A 16512-nucleotide genomic window follows, 5' to 3' on the forward strand; every position below is an offset into this window, starting at 1 on the left:
TTTCTGGAATATGTAGATATTATTCCTTCCACTTGAACACATTCTGCACGGCTGACAGACGTCTTTTCTCTCGGAGAGTCTTTTTGTTACCAACAGAAAACTGTCAGCTGCTCCTTCACAGAATTACGTCTTTGTGTCACAAGGGGCTAAAAATGGACGATGAAATAATCTTCATGATTCTGTAAACGACTTTTCAGGACATTTCACATTTATTTATCACTTGACAGTTTTGCCTTGCTTTTTTTTACATGGATTTAAATGTATACGTTAACTACACTAAGCAATATGGTAGCAGTACAAAAAATAAAATTCCCAACACCTAGTTACTTTATAATCAAGTAGCTGTCCATACGATTTTTTTACAGTGCCATCATCAACAGAAATTTCCCACAGTTCTATATATTAGGGGCTCAAAACTTATTATTTTCTAGCCGTAACTCGTAAAATAAAAATCGTTACAAAACAATATAGGAGTACAACAGCAATACGATAATTAAAGTTAATTTGACGAAAAATTGCCATTATTCAAGTCACTTCCAGACAATAGCAAAGAATTATCACGACGCCATGACAAAAAATTACCAATATTATGTAAATATTATAATAATAACAGAAATAAAACTAAATTATTAATTGTAAAACCTCTCTCACAAGCAGTCAGAGCCTTCTCAAAGAGAAGGATCCAGCATATTTTTTTCTTTCCATCTTTTCTTAGTCAGTCATAATTTTTCTTAGTGAGCACAAAATAAGTGCTTATTCAGCCACTGTTACCTTGATCTGAAAGGTGATCTGAGAGGCAAATCTTATCACTAAAGCTATTCCTTCTTCGATAACGAGTCAATCTCTGTGGAGGTCAGAAATGTACGATTTGTCAGTTTAGTGCCATTTTTTTTTATTAATACAAGATACTTCTTTCAGTATTTACCCCCTGGTTTCTATAGTCTTCACTTTCAGGAAAGGCTGGGATATCGTTTCACATAAAAAAAAATTCATGTTTTGTGCCTTTCGGTCGCCAAGCTTTTTTAGTTTTATTTTTAATTTTTATTTATTTATAATGGCGGGGCGCCTTACATTACAAAGACGCAGTGTTAAAATGTTCATATATCGCTGGTCTTCTTGTTAGATGAATTCCAATAAAATATCGACGAGTTCATCTCAACCAGATACTATTGTTCTAACCTTCATCATTCTTTCCATCATCGGAACGCATTTTCACCGATATAAATATTGACTGAATTAAGTCGCCCACATTTGCATATCGTAAAATTTTCACGCGCCGATTATTTATTTATTTTTTCCGAAAGAATTTTTCATTCGCTTTTCGTTTTTATTCGGCCGAAGTCTTACTTTTGACGCAGAGAAAAATATCGGAGAGAGAATAAAAGATTCAACAGACAATTTTGATTCTTTCATACATCAAAAGCCTCGACTCTGGCGTTGCGAAAAAGGACGGGGGCGAAAAGAATAAAAGACCGAAAATCAAAATAAAACGGAAAATAAAACAAACGGACGAAAAAGAACGCAGAGAGAGGAAAAAGGAAAAAAGAAAATAAAAGGAATGCTTTTCTCTTCGCCCAAACCCCGTTTTCTATTTGCCTCCATTCGATTATGGTGGGTCGACCGCTTCCGGTTTATTGAATTAAGAGAAGGGAGATAAAACAAGAAATTGATGTTGCAAATTTCATGGGAGGATTTCTAGGTGGGGGGGGGGGGCGGCGGAGGGGGAGGAGGAGGAGGAGTCAAGAAACGCAACCCTCATGGACACGAATTGTACCTCTCTTTCTCTCTCTCTCTCTCTCTCTCTCTCTCTCTCTCATGGGCACGAATTGTAAATCTCTCTCTCCACCCCCATGGGCACGAATTGTACATATCTCTCTCTCTCTCTCTCTCTCTCTCTCTCTCTCTCTCTCTCTCTAATTAATTAATACCGATTGATTACTTCTAGGTAATTAACCGCTTCGCGCCTCTTTCGATAAAAAAAATACTTGAAGTAATTAGCAAAGGGGTTTTTATTAGCTCAAGGTTGGCGCAATCAATTCCGTATAGAGACAGTTTGCAAATTTGAAACGATTATACCGAAATTCCTTCAAAACCAATCAAGTCGAAGCTAAACAGCGATGAGGGAAAACGTCTCCTCATTAACATATCGTCGCATTTGGATGAGCGGAGACAAACTGAACGCGCCTTCTGGTCGTTATTTCTCTGCGATTTGCTAATGAATTTCTTTCCTTCTCAGTCTGCCAGCAATTAGTACACTGCTGTGACTTAAGCTTTGAGAGAGAGAGAGATGATGAGATGAGAGATGACTGAGAGATGAGACTACTCTAAAATTAACAAATTAAGGAGAGAGATGAGACTACCTCTTAGAGAGAGAGAGAGAGACTACTCTAAATTAACAAATTAGGAGAGAGATAGAGAGAGAGAGAGAGAGAGAGAGAGAGAGAGAGAGAGAGAGAGACTACTATTATTAAACAAATTAAGAGAGAGAGAGAGAGCAGAGAGAGAGAGACGAGAAGAGTAGTCTAAATAACAAATTAAGAGAGAGAGACGAGAGAGAGAGAGACTACTCTAAATAAACAAATTAATTGAGAGAGCGAGAGAGAGAGAGAGAGAGAGGACCGAGATGATGAGAGATGAGAGAGAGGACTACTCTAAATTAACAAAATTAAGAGAGAGAGAGAGAGAGAGTGAGAGGAGACTACTCTAAATTAACAAATAGAGAGAGAGAGAGGAGGAGAGAGACGAGAGAAGAGAGAGAGAGGAGAATACTCTAAATTAACAAAATTAAGAGAGAGAGAGAGAGAGATGAGAGAAGAGAGTGAGAGAGGAGAGAGAGAGAGAGAGTACTCTTAAATAACAAATTAAGAGAGAGAGAGGAGATAGAGGCTGGAAGAGAGTTTGGCAAGAAGAGAGTGAGAGAGATAGTGTAACTTCTTAAATTAAGAAATTAGGAGAGAAGAAGAGAGAGAGAGTAGAGAGAGAGAGAGCACTCTAAATTAAACAAATTAAGAGAGAGAGAGAAGAGAGAGATGAGATGGAGAGAGAGAGAGAAGAGAGAGAGTACTCTTAAATTAACAAAATTTAAGAGAGAGAGGAGGAGGGAGGAGAGAGAGCTTGAGAGGAAGAGGAGAAGAGGAGAAGAAAGAGAGCTCTTTTCTCCGAAAGCAATTCCCTGGTTAGGTTTGGGTAACCGCCTCCCTCCTCCTCCTCCTCCTCCTGAAAGCGTTTCAGATCTTTTGAAATTCCGGATCTGGAACGGTCGCGAGGATTTGGCCGGTCTTTCGCAAGAGGACAAAAAGGAATTGGAATCCATTTGGGTCCAGCAATAAGCAAAAACTTTACACTCCAGTTTCAAAAGTTATTGTATAAGTTTATACAAACGGGGGATGTATGGTATACGAAGAATGTCAGGTCGCTCGGCTTATCTTGTTGTTTTTTTTATTTTTTTTATTCTTTTTTTTGTTACGTGAGAGACAGAGAGGACACGTGTCCTTGGAACCTTTGTGGCCAATGGGAAGTCTATAAATGGCTTAACCACGTCCCACAGTCAAGAATAAGATGGAGAAATAAAAAAAAAAAAAATTATGTTCGTCAGCAAAATTAAATTAACCGAAATTCCCTCGAGTCAGTCATTAACCACTTGTAATTTTTTTAGTTCTGAAAAGATTTTAATTTTAAATCTCATTAAAACAACACACATATACACGCATAAATATATATATATATATAATATATATATATATATATATATATATATGTTATTAATATATATATTATAAATATATATATATATAATATTATATATAATATAATATCTTATATCATATATATATCGAAAGTACGTAGCATCCCCATGTCTCAGTTATCCTTCGTGGCTGTAACTTTATTCGTATAATCAGTCAACCGTTTTTCTTTCCTCGTGATTTAAAGTCGTATATATACATGCAAAACATATATATAATGAATATATATAGTATATATATATATACAAATAATGATATATATATATATATATAAATCGTATATATACATGTTTACATACATAGTATATAAATATATATATTATATATTATATTATATATATATATTATATATAACTATATATATGATATATATATAATATTAATAATATTAAAATATATAATATTAATATATAATATATATATATATATCTATAATATATACATATATATATATATATATATATATATACATATATATATATATAGTATATATATATATAAAATCCTATAATATATAAAATACATACATATATATATATGCATATATATATATATATATATATAATATATATATATATATATATATATATATACAGACATACACTCTCTACAGATGCTTTCTTAGATGCTAACCTTCTCTTTAGAACACCCAACAAATAAAGATCCTGTATTGATAATTACAAACTCACACATGAAAGCAAAAGAAAACCTTTGTGGATCATAGAACCACGCCAAGATGACTTAAAACTTAAAAGCAGACATGAGTGCATGTGACACATGAATTAGTCTCACATGGCTCGAGGAAAAATCTTTTGCACCTCCTAAGCCTCAATCATGAAATGTAAAAGGACCCGCAACTGAAAGGTTACGACATTTCATGCACGACTTGGAAATGGGTATTCTTTCCATTTTAGTTTTCTCTTAAAGAAAACTACCGAGATGGCTCCTTGTCTGTCCGTCCGCCCTCAGATCTTAAAAAGTACTGAGGCTAGAGGGCTGCAAATTGGTATGCTGATTGATCATCCTCCAATCTTCAAACATATCAAATTGCAGTCCTCTAGCCTTAGTAGTTTTTACTTTATTTCAGGTTAAAGTTAGCCATGACCGTGCGTCTCGCGCCGCTATAGGTGCCACCAACACAGGCCACCACCGTGCCGTGGCTGAAAGTTCCATGGGCAGCAATTGAAAGTCTCATGGGTAGTGGCTGAGAGATTAATACATCATTATACGCTATATAAGCAACTCGATTGCGCCGAATTAATTTCGGCCAATTTATTACTTGTTTAGTACTATACTAACCTCTTTCTGAAAATGTGAACAGTATAACTTGTATCTTTATAAAAAAAAAATAAATAAATAAACTGACAGGTATAACTTCCCTTAATGCCATTTGTATTCAAATGCCTATACAAATATTTCTTCGCATATTGAAGTTTAACTGGGTCTCGATAATGTTTTACAGTTGTTCATCAATTCCAATCGAAATATGATCCTAAAAAAAAAAAATGCTAAAAACCAATTTACAGAATCCTATGTTAAAAGAATCTAATTTTCCGCCTATTAAACGAGAAAATAATAAAACCTTGTTTCCTTAGTTTACAGGGCAACACCATCTGAGATTGTGGCGCACATTAATTCTTATGATGATTAGAACACTGTACAAACTGACTTATCTGATGTTACATTTTCAGACTGGGGAAAAATAAGACCATATAACCACATATATTCAACGCTTAAAGCAAAACAAAATCAACAAAAAGAATCCTACGATTCAAAACAGAGAACAAAATACAAATGACCAATAACTGAATATCTGGGGTTATTTATGAGCCAAAACAAAAGTATTTCCACAAATCCTCCCCGAGAGGATAAAGTGCAATAGGAATTTTAGCAGTTCAAGCGAAGATGTAATGCATTACTACTCTAATACTATTCTTGAATTTTCATACATTTTTTTCATCTACTTATTAATTCATGAATTTATTTTTTCCTTCTAAATTAGTGAGAGCTCTTCTTTCAGTATTTCCCTTTATCAGTGGCCCCTGTGGTGGGCTTGTTCCATATGAATAGGTTTCACCTTTTGAACAACAACAACAACAACAACAATAATAATAATAATAATAATAATAATAAAAATAATAATAATAATAAAAATAATAATAAATAAATAATAATAATATAAGAAATATAATAATAATAATAATAATAATAATAATAATAATAATAATAATAATAATAATAATAATAATAATGGAACAGTAAATCCACAATAGTATGACAGTTTGATTTTGCTATTGTATATAACAAAATCAAACAGACATACTACTGTGGATTTACTTTTCCATTTTATTGACGCATGTGGTTATGAGTTTTCTCTGAATAATAATAATAATAATAATAATAATAATAATAATAATAATAATAATAATAATAATAATATAATATGATGAATAATAATTGATGATGATGATGATAATAATATTAATAATAATAATGATAATAATAATAATAATAATACTTATTTCAAGAATGCCCGACACTATTTCGCACCCACCTCAACAACAACAACCCAAAATAACCCAGCCCCCAAAAGCAGCAGCAACACAGAATGCCAAGGAACCCATCGTTCCTTCCTTCGTTCCTCGCTTCCTTCCTCCCTTCGCTAAAGACATCGAGTCAAATCAGCAGAAAAGAGAACTTTAAGATCCCGAGCAAATCCAAATGAATTCCAGGCCCGCATTTATCAGGAAGAAGGAGGAGAGAGCAACTGGAGCACAAACAGAGTAATTTTGAATGTGTGGAGCTGATTAAACTACTTCTTTATTTACTCACCGTCCTCCGCCAGCTCCGGGAGAGTCAAGTCGGCGCAATCTTCTTCTTCTTCGTCTTCTTCTTTCTCCTCCTCTTCTTCTTCTTCTTCTCTTTCCAAGATGGCGGCGTCCTGGAATGCAAATTCGAAGACACGTTAAAATGGAAATGACGTTGTCTCGCGAAGAAGAAGAAGAAGAAGAAGAAGAAGAAGAAGAAGAAGAAGAAGAAGTGCAAAACAAACGCGGGGGAGAAAGAAGGGAAAGAAGGGTAATTCCTTTGATGGAAGGATGAATGGAGAAAGATAGCAACGGGAGGAATTTTCATATAAATTTGCTACCTTTGTGACTGATTGATGAATGGTAATGGCATTAAAATTTACAAGTTAGGAGGTCTATGGAAATGAAGTACTACATAAAATGAAAATATTTAGAAATAATGACAGCTGTCAATCATTATATATTTCCTGAAATACATCACGAGATATAAACTTCCAGTGCTCACATGCATGAGAAAGTTTGGATTATACTTCGCGTCATATTTCAAGAAAGAGAACTTTCCATTCAAAAAGTTTAACATGCAGATATCAAGCAAGAAAATTATGAATATCAATTTACTTTTGCAGTTTAACAGTACAATTACCTATTTATCAATTAAAAATCCTTCAGCGAGCAAAGCATATTCCAATATTAATGTGTACGGAACGGACAATTTTGTATCTTTTGCTATCTGACTGTCGATTCATACACAGACATACAAACAAGCGCATACACAAACAAACAAACACCCACACCCACACAAACACACACACACACACACACACACACACACACATATATATATATATATATAATATATATATATATATATATATATATATATGCATGCATACAATCAACGTCAGTTACAGGTCAAGAACAGAATAGGTTCGACTCTGCAAACTGCAGACATTATGGCTTAGTTTTGTCCTTTTATTTTCGAGAACTAAACATATGCAGGGAGTAATTAGGAAGACATGTTCTGGTAATAGTTCACAAAAAAGAAAAGGTTATTGTATGCAAGGATTTCCACAACAGTTGATTTAAAGAACAAGAGTTTTAAGCGAGGAAACACTTTCTTTTAAGTTTTATCTATTTAAAGTAAGAATTGTTATATTACATATTTCGATTAACTAGTTATATATGGCTTTATTATCAGGAGGTCGTGAAGATAACCACAGAAGTATGAAAAATTCTTATATGCTTGAGGTCATTATTTATTCTTAGTGAATTTGGATTAATCCCTAAAGTACATTCACAACCTCTGAAAGCTCATATTCAAGCAAAGGTTATCAAATCACAGTGAAGAAACACAGGAGGTAAAACAAGCATTGATTGAGTGTATAGAAGTCTTTTTATTTTTATGATGATACAATTAATCATTACCACATAATTCAGCCCGTAATTATTTTTAAGCAGCACAAATTCAAAATTCTTTGCAATAAGCAGAGCCCATTTTAGTCATCAAAGAGTACGAGTATGCTAGCGCGCGTCCGCACTCCACCGAAAGAGAGAGAAACGAATGCATCAACAAACAAAACAATTGCAAAGGCAGTCAAGTCGTTTAAATAAAGTGTATCTTGAACTGGCTGCACCTCCTCAACCCTGTCCTTTGCATAGCGAGGTCGTTAGTGGGTCGTTAAGTCCCGATCTCTGCAGAAAAATGATGCCAAAATGATGCCAAATGCCCTCCTTAACGACAGCGTAATTACCTGGGGCAGAGGAAGACTTCTCTAAAGGGGGCATGGTGAGGTCAGATAAACAACGCCCAAGAAAAACAATACTGTTTTGGTAGGTTTTCCTATCATCTGCTTCTCTCTCTCTCTCTCTCTCTCTCTCTCTCTCTCTCTCTCTCTCTCTCAGGTTCATTCTTTCCTTGAAGGGAAATACTCAGTTATCCTTTTCGACAAATTTAGGGCAAAGTTTGTGATTAGCATCGTAAACATAGTGAACTTGAATTGCACAAGGCAACGTTTAGGGAGCAAATATTAGCGAATCTGGACGCCAACAGTACCTAAAGTACTCTGCTAAAAATGGCATAACTAATCTACTAAAAGCGAAACCAGTCTCTTAATAGTAGTACAAGTAAAAGGCAAATAAATATTCAGGCTTAAGACAAATACAGTGAAATTCAATCTAAAATATACATAACTTTAAATTTAACGCTATGCCACCGCACGAAGAACAAAAATAGAGTGGAGATTATTAGTATAGTTAAATGTACATGGAAAAAAAATTGTTGCCAAATAAAACCTTATGCGACCGTACGCTAAACAAACACAAAGGGGGAGGCTTCTGGACGCTGCTAAAACTTTGCAAGGAAAATATAATTAACTTTAGCTCACGATTATTAAAAGCTGAGTAGATAAAAAAATGAACAGATTAACAAAGTAAATAATTTGCTCTTTCAAAATCTCCATAATTACATCAGGAGAGCAGTGATACCAGACGTAGGCGCCTAATTTCTCTCTAAATTAACATCCGTAAATAAAAGAGAAAAAAAGATAGCTGATTCTAAGACCTCCCTTCAACATCACCGTCGGCAGCAGCTTCCTGGAGAAGGAATCCTACGACGGGACGAGAGGCTGGGCGTCAGGACGCCTCATTGCCCCGCCCTCTCCTACTCTCATGGCTCATAATGACGCCCATTTCTCGAAAGGGAGAGCGTCCATTACGTCTTATTAACGAAGACGTCTTCGTCGTCGTCTTTTTTTCGCGTTATTTGAAAGGGACGAGGTCGCTGCTATTCTCTCTCGCTTCGTTCTGAAGAGACGGGCAGTGATTGTTTGATTTTTCGCTTACTCGGGGAGTAAGTCTACAAACTACTTCGTTGTTGTTGTTGTTGTTATGGGGGAGAGAGAGAGAGAGAGAGAGAGAGAGAGAGAGAGAGAGAGAGAGAGAGAGGAAAGTTCTGCGGAAGACCCTTTAAACGTCTGAAAAAGGTGTTTCTCGATGAGTTAAAGATACAGGAATTTTAGGATAGGATATTTATGATTTATTTATTAGAATCAAAACGTAAAAAATAAATCATTTGCTTATTAAACAGTACAGAAAAATTATCTCTAATTATAGCGTATTTATTTTAATTTTCGTTTGTGAAACAAGGCTCTATTTGACAGTAGATTTTAGCACGTTTTAATCTACGTTAAAAGTTAGGAATATAATGTTCAAAACATCCGCGTGAGGTGAAAATCTTGCACGCGTTCCAAGTAAGCTGGAGGTCAGATCACGCATTGTTGCTGAGAATCATTGAATTGAGATTATCTTTTCTTTATTCTCTATTAGTTTGATTAGCTGTCGTTGATCTCTTAGTCTGGTGGCCAGGTGGATTATTTAAATATACCTGTGTCATACTTAAGATTAGATTCAGGCAAGCATATCAACCTTGGATTTCAGGAGACATCCGTATGGGGATAAGGGCCCTTTCGGGGTGGTGGTGGAGGGGAGGAGGAAGTGGTGGTGGTGGTGGTGGGGGGGGGGGGGGGGGGGGGGGGGTGGGGGGGGCTATTGAACTGCTCAGTTTTGGCGGAGATTTGTTGCCTCATAAGACTGTGCTCTCTCTTTTCATTTCGTGTGTTTTGGTTATCTGTTTCTAAAGGGGGGGGGGGGGGGGGGGAATAAAAGGGGGGGGGGGGGGGGGGGGGTGGGGGGGCCGTGGTAAGGTAAGAAGAGAGAAGTGGATTGGACTGCCTGATGTGCTGAAAATTACATTAGCATAATATCATATATTTATATACATACATATACATATATTGGAAATTTACACTTTATTAAATTATCATGTTTCTAAATAACTAAAGGACTCTTTCCTATTAAAGCAGAAACACATCTAACCGCTTTGTCCTTCGTAGCGCCCATGCATAAAACTTAATAATAAAAAAAAAATAACATTCAGAACTTCATTCCCTCGTAATAATTCGGAATGGAGAACTTTTGCATGCAATCTCACCACTTCCATTTAACTCGAGATATAATTCAGACAAAAAAAGATATAATTAAAAAAAAAAAAAAAAAAAAAAAAAAAAAAAAAAAAAAAAAAAAAACTTCTGAGGGACCGACTCTGTTGGAAGTAATCTACCTCCGCCAGTTCCGTCGTTCTTTTCGGAACTTTCGAGCCTAATAAATTTACAGCATTGGGCGAAGTGTATAAATACACATATAACTTTTTCATATACTTTTTCCGCGCTTTTATGAAGCAGAAGAATAATTTCTCCGCTCCAGGAAGTTTTGTCGGTAATTTACAAGCGATATAAATTTCATTAGGGTTTTCTTTATCTGGGCGACGCGCTCCGCGGAGCCTTCCTCTCCCTGGCGGTTTATTGCTCCACTTGGAAACTTTCCTTAATAAGAGGGGACACTATCTCGCAAGCAGCTATATTAATGTGCGAGGGGAATGGATGGCCGCCGCGCCGGGCCCGATCGGGGACGCTATGTAGTTCATTCTCGAGCGTATTTAGCGCTGGTTACGTAACGATGATACCAACTCCTTTATGCTTGGATGAGTTAGTCTGTGATTTCAGATGTATTTTGTTTTCATGAAAACAAACGAGCATCTCGCTGTGCATAATTTAACTTTCATTTTATTTTCTTCATGTCAATAGGCGTTAAGTGGGCAGAAAGAAAATTATTCCAAATCTATCTCGGCAGTAGCCACTGTGCGTTGGTCAATGGTTTGGAAGAGGGCCAATAAGTCTGTGATTTCAGCTGTGGTTTGTTTTCATGACCAACGATAAATGAGTATCTAGCTGTGCATAATTCAACTTTCATTTTAAGTAGGCAGAGAATGATTACATATCTATCTCGGCAGAAGCCACTGTGCGTTGGTCAATGGTTTGGAGGAGAGACAATGACATCCATACGATCCTGGAGAGACGACTAAGTTATAATACACCATAAGAATACAATGTAAAATTTAGGACAAAGGCCAAGAACTGGGAACTATTATGTCAATCAGAGCTGAAAGGGATATTGATACTAAAAAGGTCTGAAAGGGGTAACAGGAGGAAAACCTCGCAGATGCACACTGAATCAATTGTTAGGAGAGGGTGGAAAGTCAGGAGGAAGACTGAGAATATGAGAGGAAGTCCAGTAAAAAGAACGAAAGGGGCTGCGGTTAGGGGTCGAAGGGACGCCGCGAAGAAACCATAAGGACGGATCACATTTCATCCAACCATTCACTATAGTAGATTCACATTCACCGTGCATTTGATGTCTAGGCCAATCCCTTACGCCGCTCCTGATTGGCTGTTGAAAGCCAATCACAGGGCTGGAAACTCTCAGGAGAGTTCACATAAGCAGGATGTATGTTCCACATCTCCTGAGGGCTACGTCTTTCAAAAGTATCTCTCAGGAGAGGTGGAACACACACCCTGCTTATGTGAACTCTCGAGATAGACTGAGAGTTTCCAGCCCTGTGATTGGCTTATCAACAGCCAATCGGGAGCGTCGTAAGGGACTGGCCTAGACATCAAATGCACGGTTGATGTGAATCTACTATAACTATAGAGTATACTCATCAAACACTGCTAAATGCAACCTGTGTATCTCGCTCTGCGTGACGGCAACCTACACCCCAACTATCCTATTCAGCGTCGGCATATATAATATCAATAATGCACCATTCACTCTATGCGCATTCATTAGTAATTGGTCACGTATAATGGCCCACAAGAACAAAGGAATAAATGTTTTGGCTGCATTGATTGCTATAAACTGTTGAATGTATTTGCGATTAATCGATAATGATTGCATCCACCCGTTGTCTCATTCATTTTTTTTATATAATTTCATAAAGGCTTCGTCCTATATTATTGGTATTTTCAAAGGATTACCGACATCAAATCGAATTGAAAGGCCGAATCAAAAGAGATATTTGTGAATCAGAAGTTTCACGTGTGGTGATTTTCAAATTTATCATCACAATACAAGTGGCTGAAACGCGAATAAATCATAGATAGTGCCTGCGATTTCAAAGGTTTTCTCTTGTACCATTATTTATTCTTTTATAGTTTGTTTAATAAATGATTGGCAACAAGTTACATATTAATTGTTATATTTCATAGATCACGTTATGTCCTGTGCTATTTTCGCATCCCTTCTACTCAGTGTTACCTTTATATTATTATATTATATTATTATTATTATTATTATTATTATTATTACTATTATTATTATTATTATAAAGGCGAAGAAGTTTACAAGGATGTCAGTGTGATATATATATATATATATATATATATATATAATATATACTTGCAAATTCAGGCTGTATTTACATGGTTGTGTAAATAACCCCTTGTTACTTATTTGCTTCTATGTGTAGATGTTGATACTTTTCGTTGAAGTTGTTGGGTGCGAATTTTTAAAATATATGGTTGAGAGTAGGAATAATTTCGCATATTTTATAATGGAGAAAATATTAATAATAATAATAATAATAATAATAATAATAATAATAATAATAATAATAATAATAATAATAATAAGTGGAACGAGCACCAACCTGAGGGAGTGATAGAAAAACGATCCAGGCAAAGATCCTCTGGGACCTATGGTATCCAGAACAGATAGGGCGATACGTGCAAATAGACCAGACGTGACGTTGATAGACAAAATCACGAAGAAAGTATCACTCATTGATGTCGCAATACCATGGGACACCAAAGTTGAGAGAAAGAAAGGGAAAAAATGGATAAGTATCAAGAACTGAAAATAGAAATAAAAAGGATATGGGATATGCCAGTGGAAATTGTACCCATAATTATAGGAACACTAGATCCCTGAAAGGGAATCTGGAAACACTAGAGGCTGAAGTAGCTCCAGGACTCATGCAGAAGAGTGTGATCCTAGAAACGGCACACATAGTAAGAAAAGTGATGGACTCCTAAGGAGGCAGGATGCAACCCGGAGCCCCACACTATAAATACCACCCAGTCGAATTAGAGGACTGTGATGGAGAAAAAAAAAAAAAAAAGATAAATGTAGGTGAAATCCACAAAAATGTCTGGGTAAATATATATATATATATATATATATATATATATTATATATATATATATATATATATATATATATATATATGAAAGAAAATACACAGCAAGAGCTTTTCAGAATCTGTTGTTTGATTGTCCTTCTCAAGGAGAATCGAGCAGGTTCTGGGAATATGTTGCTTCTTATTATATATATATATATATATATATATATATATATATATATATATATATATATGTGTGTGTGTGTGTGTGTGTGTGTGTATATATATATAATATTTATATATATATTATATATAATATATATATATATATATATATATATATATAATTACAAATATCTCTTGATTCGGCCTTTTCAATTCGATTTGATGTCGGTAATCCTTTGAAAATACCAATAATATAGGACGAAGCCTTTATGAAATTATATAAAAAAAAAAAATGAATGAGACAACGGGTGGATGCAATCATTATCGATTAATCGCAAATACATTCAACAGTTTATATATTTATATATATATATATATATATATATATATATATATATATATATATATATATATATATATATATATAAAGTAACACATTCCCAGAACCTGCTCGATTCTCCTTGAGAAGGACAATCAAACAGCTTCTTGAAAGCTCTTGCTGTGTATTTTTCTTTTATATATATATTTACGCACACATTTTTGTGGATTTCACCTACATTTATTATTATTATTATTATTATTATTATTATTATTATTATTATTATTATTATTATTATTATTATTATTATTATTGTTTTGTTAAAGATGATGGCAGCACAGTGAATTGAATTTTATATATGTCTTTCAATTCTTCTTATTATTCTCTTCTATCAGGGCTGATATTTGCTAATAGCTGGCCGATGTTCATATCTCGGTGAAAGAAATGACAGAGCACCTTGGACACAATAAATACCGCCGAACGACCCCATTTCAATCAGTTTCAAGCTCACCTTTCCTTGAAAATGAACGATGATACGGTTGGAACGTTGGAATTCCGTTACGCCCTTAGACTAAGATTTGTTAACCACTTTTGTTATCATATCAATAAATTATTATTTTTAGAAAACATTTCTTTCACGAGATATGAACATCGGCCAGCTATTAGCAAATATCAGCCCTGATTGAGAAGAGAATAATAAGAAGAATTGAAAAGACCATATATAAAATCAATTCCACTGATGCTGCCATCATCTTTAAACAAAACATGTTTGAGAGAGGGTCTCCTACCTTCATATTATTATTGTATTATTATCATTATTATTATTATTATTATTATTTTCTCCATTATAAAATATGCGAAATTATTCCTACTCTCAACCATATATTTCAAAAATGTATAATTCACACCCAACAACTTCAATGAAACGTATCAACATCTACACATAGAAGCAAATAAGTAACAAGGGGTTATTTACACAACCATGTAAATAACAGCCTGAATTTGCAAGTATATGGGACCTCGACGCACAGGTAAAAGCATTTCATTATAACCAGGTGCTGGATGTTTTGGGCAAATACTTCTAGCAAACTTTAAACATCGCCTAAAATGCTCATAACTGTGATTCGGAACTCATTAAGCTGCACTTGTTTGTCGAAGCCGAAGTTATTGGGTGCAAGGACAAACAATGTGTTCATGGCAGAGATTCTGAAAGTTATTTCTAAACAGGATTTTTTTTCTTTTTTTTTTTACACTTTTCTCAGATGCCTTCAAATCGTTGCCCATTGTAACATTTATTATTATTTCCTTTTATATAGCACAATTATATTACTAAGCCTTAACTGCGCGGCGGCAAGGTAAGGGGCGACATATTAGGTAAAAAGAATGTTAATAATGTAGCACTGAACGTAAGGATTTCACAAACAGCAAAGCAAATCGCAAGAACCTTTATATTTATTAGTGAGACTTAGCTAACTTTAATGCCCATCCGAACAACTCTATCTCGGATATCAAGTACTTCCTAAAAAAAACCATCCAAATTAAAATAATTCTTTATCCCTTAACACTTTACATTATTTAACCATCCTTGTTCCATTACACACCGAGTCCCCCGGAGTCTTGCTTTCATTCCACCGTCGGATTTAATCTCCTTATCTCTCGCCAACCCTTCCAGTCTTAGGTCTCTTATCTCGTTTTAATTTCGGCAAGTCTCCTGCTTGGCCACATAGCTTTAGTAATATTCATTCATCAAGGAGATTAGCGCCGCATGCTCTACCATTACTATGTTCTTGCAATCATACAATACAATACATATACACGCAAAAATATACATATATATACTATATATATACATATATATATATATATATATATATATATATATATATACTATATATATATACATATATACTTTCAATTGTTTAAAGCTACATATGGCCCATTAACACGAATTCACTTTACTTTAGAAATAACTTACACCACAATGGAGTTTCATACATGCATACATCTATCTATCTATCTCTATACTATCTATATATATATATATATATATATATATATATATATATATATATATATATATATATGAGAGAGAGAGAGAGAGAGAGAGAGGAGAGAGAGAGAGAGAGAGAGAGAGAGGTTTAGTTAACCTGACCACGTGATACACGGCAACGAACTGGTTCTCACAAAACTAGGCAACACCGAAAAACCTGTTCGGTAAAACAGATTCATAAAAAAAAAAAAAAAAAAAATAAAAAAAAAATATCCATTGAAAAGATAGACGTGATTTGCAGTAGGCTACGTCGGGGAGAGTGCGAGTTAAACTTGAATAAAAAAAAAAAAAAAATAAAAAATAAAAATAAAAAACATCGCTCGGAGATCTGTCCGGAAGAAAGAACTTTCCTGTTTGGGAATCGTGGTCCCGCAACTCGGCGACTTCATTAGGACAAATCTCTCTTGTTTTTCCTT

The 16512-nt window shown here is 34.8% G+C and overlaps 1 protein-coding gene across 3 annotated transcripts in view; it reads right to left on the reverse strand.

Moving 5' to 3' along the window:
• Positions 1-16512, reverse strand: part of LOC135207962 (uncharacterized) — a 634966-nt gene that overhangs the window by 240059 nt on the left and 378395 nt on the right. For all 3 annotated transcript variants that reach the window (XM_064239990.1, XM_064239992.1, XM_064239989.1), the window contains exon 2: positions 6576-6684. The gene's annotated coding sequence lies outside the window, so the exon portion shown is untranslated. The remainder of the gene's footprint in view (positions 1-6575; positions 6685-16512) is intronic.

Source organism: Macrobrachium nipponense, chromosome 34, assembly GCF_015104395.2.
Source record: "Macrobrachium nipponense isolate FS-2020 chromosome 34, ASM1510439v2, whole genome shotgun sequence".
Taxonomy (NCBI): Eukaryota; Metazoa; Arthropoda; class Malacostraca; order Decapoda; family Palaemonidae; genus Macrobrachium; species Macrobrachium nipponense.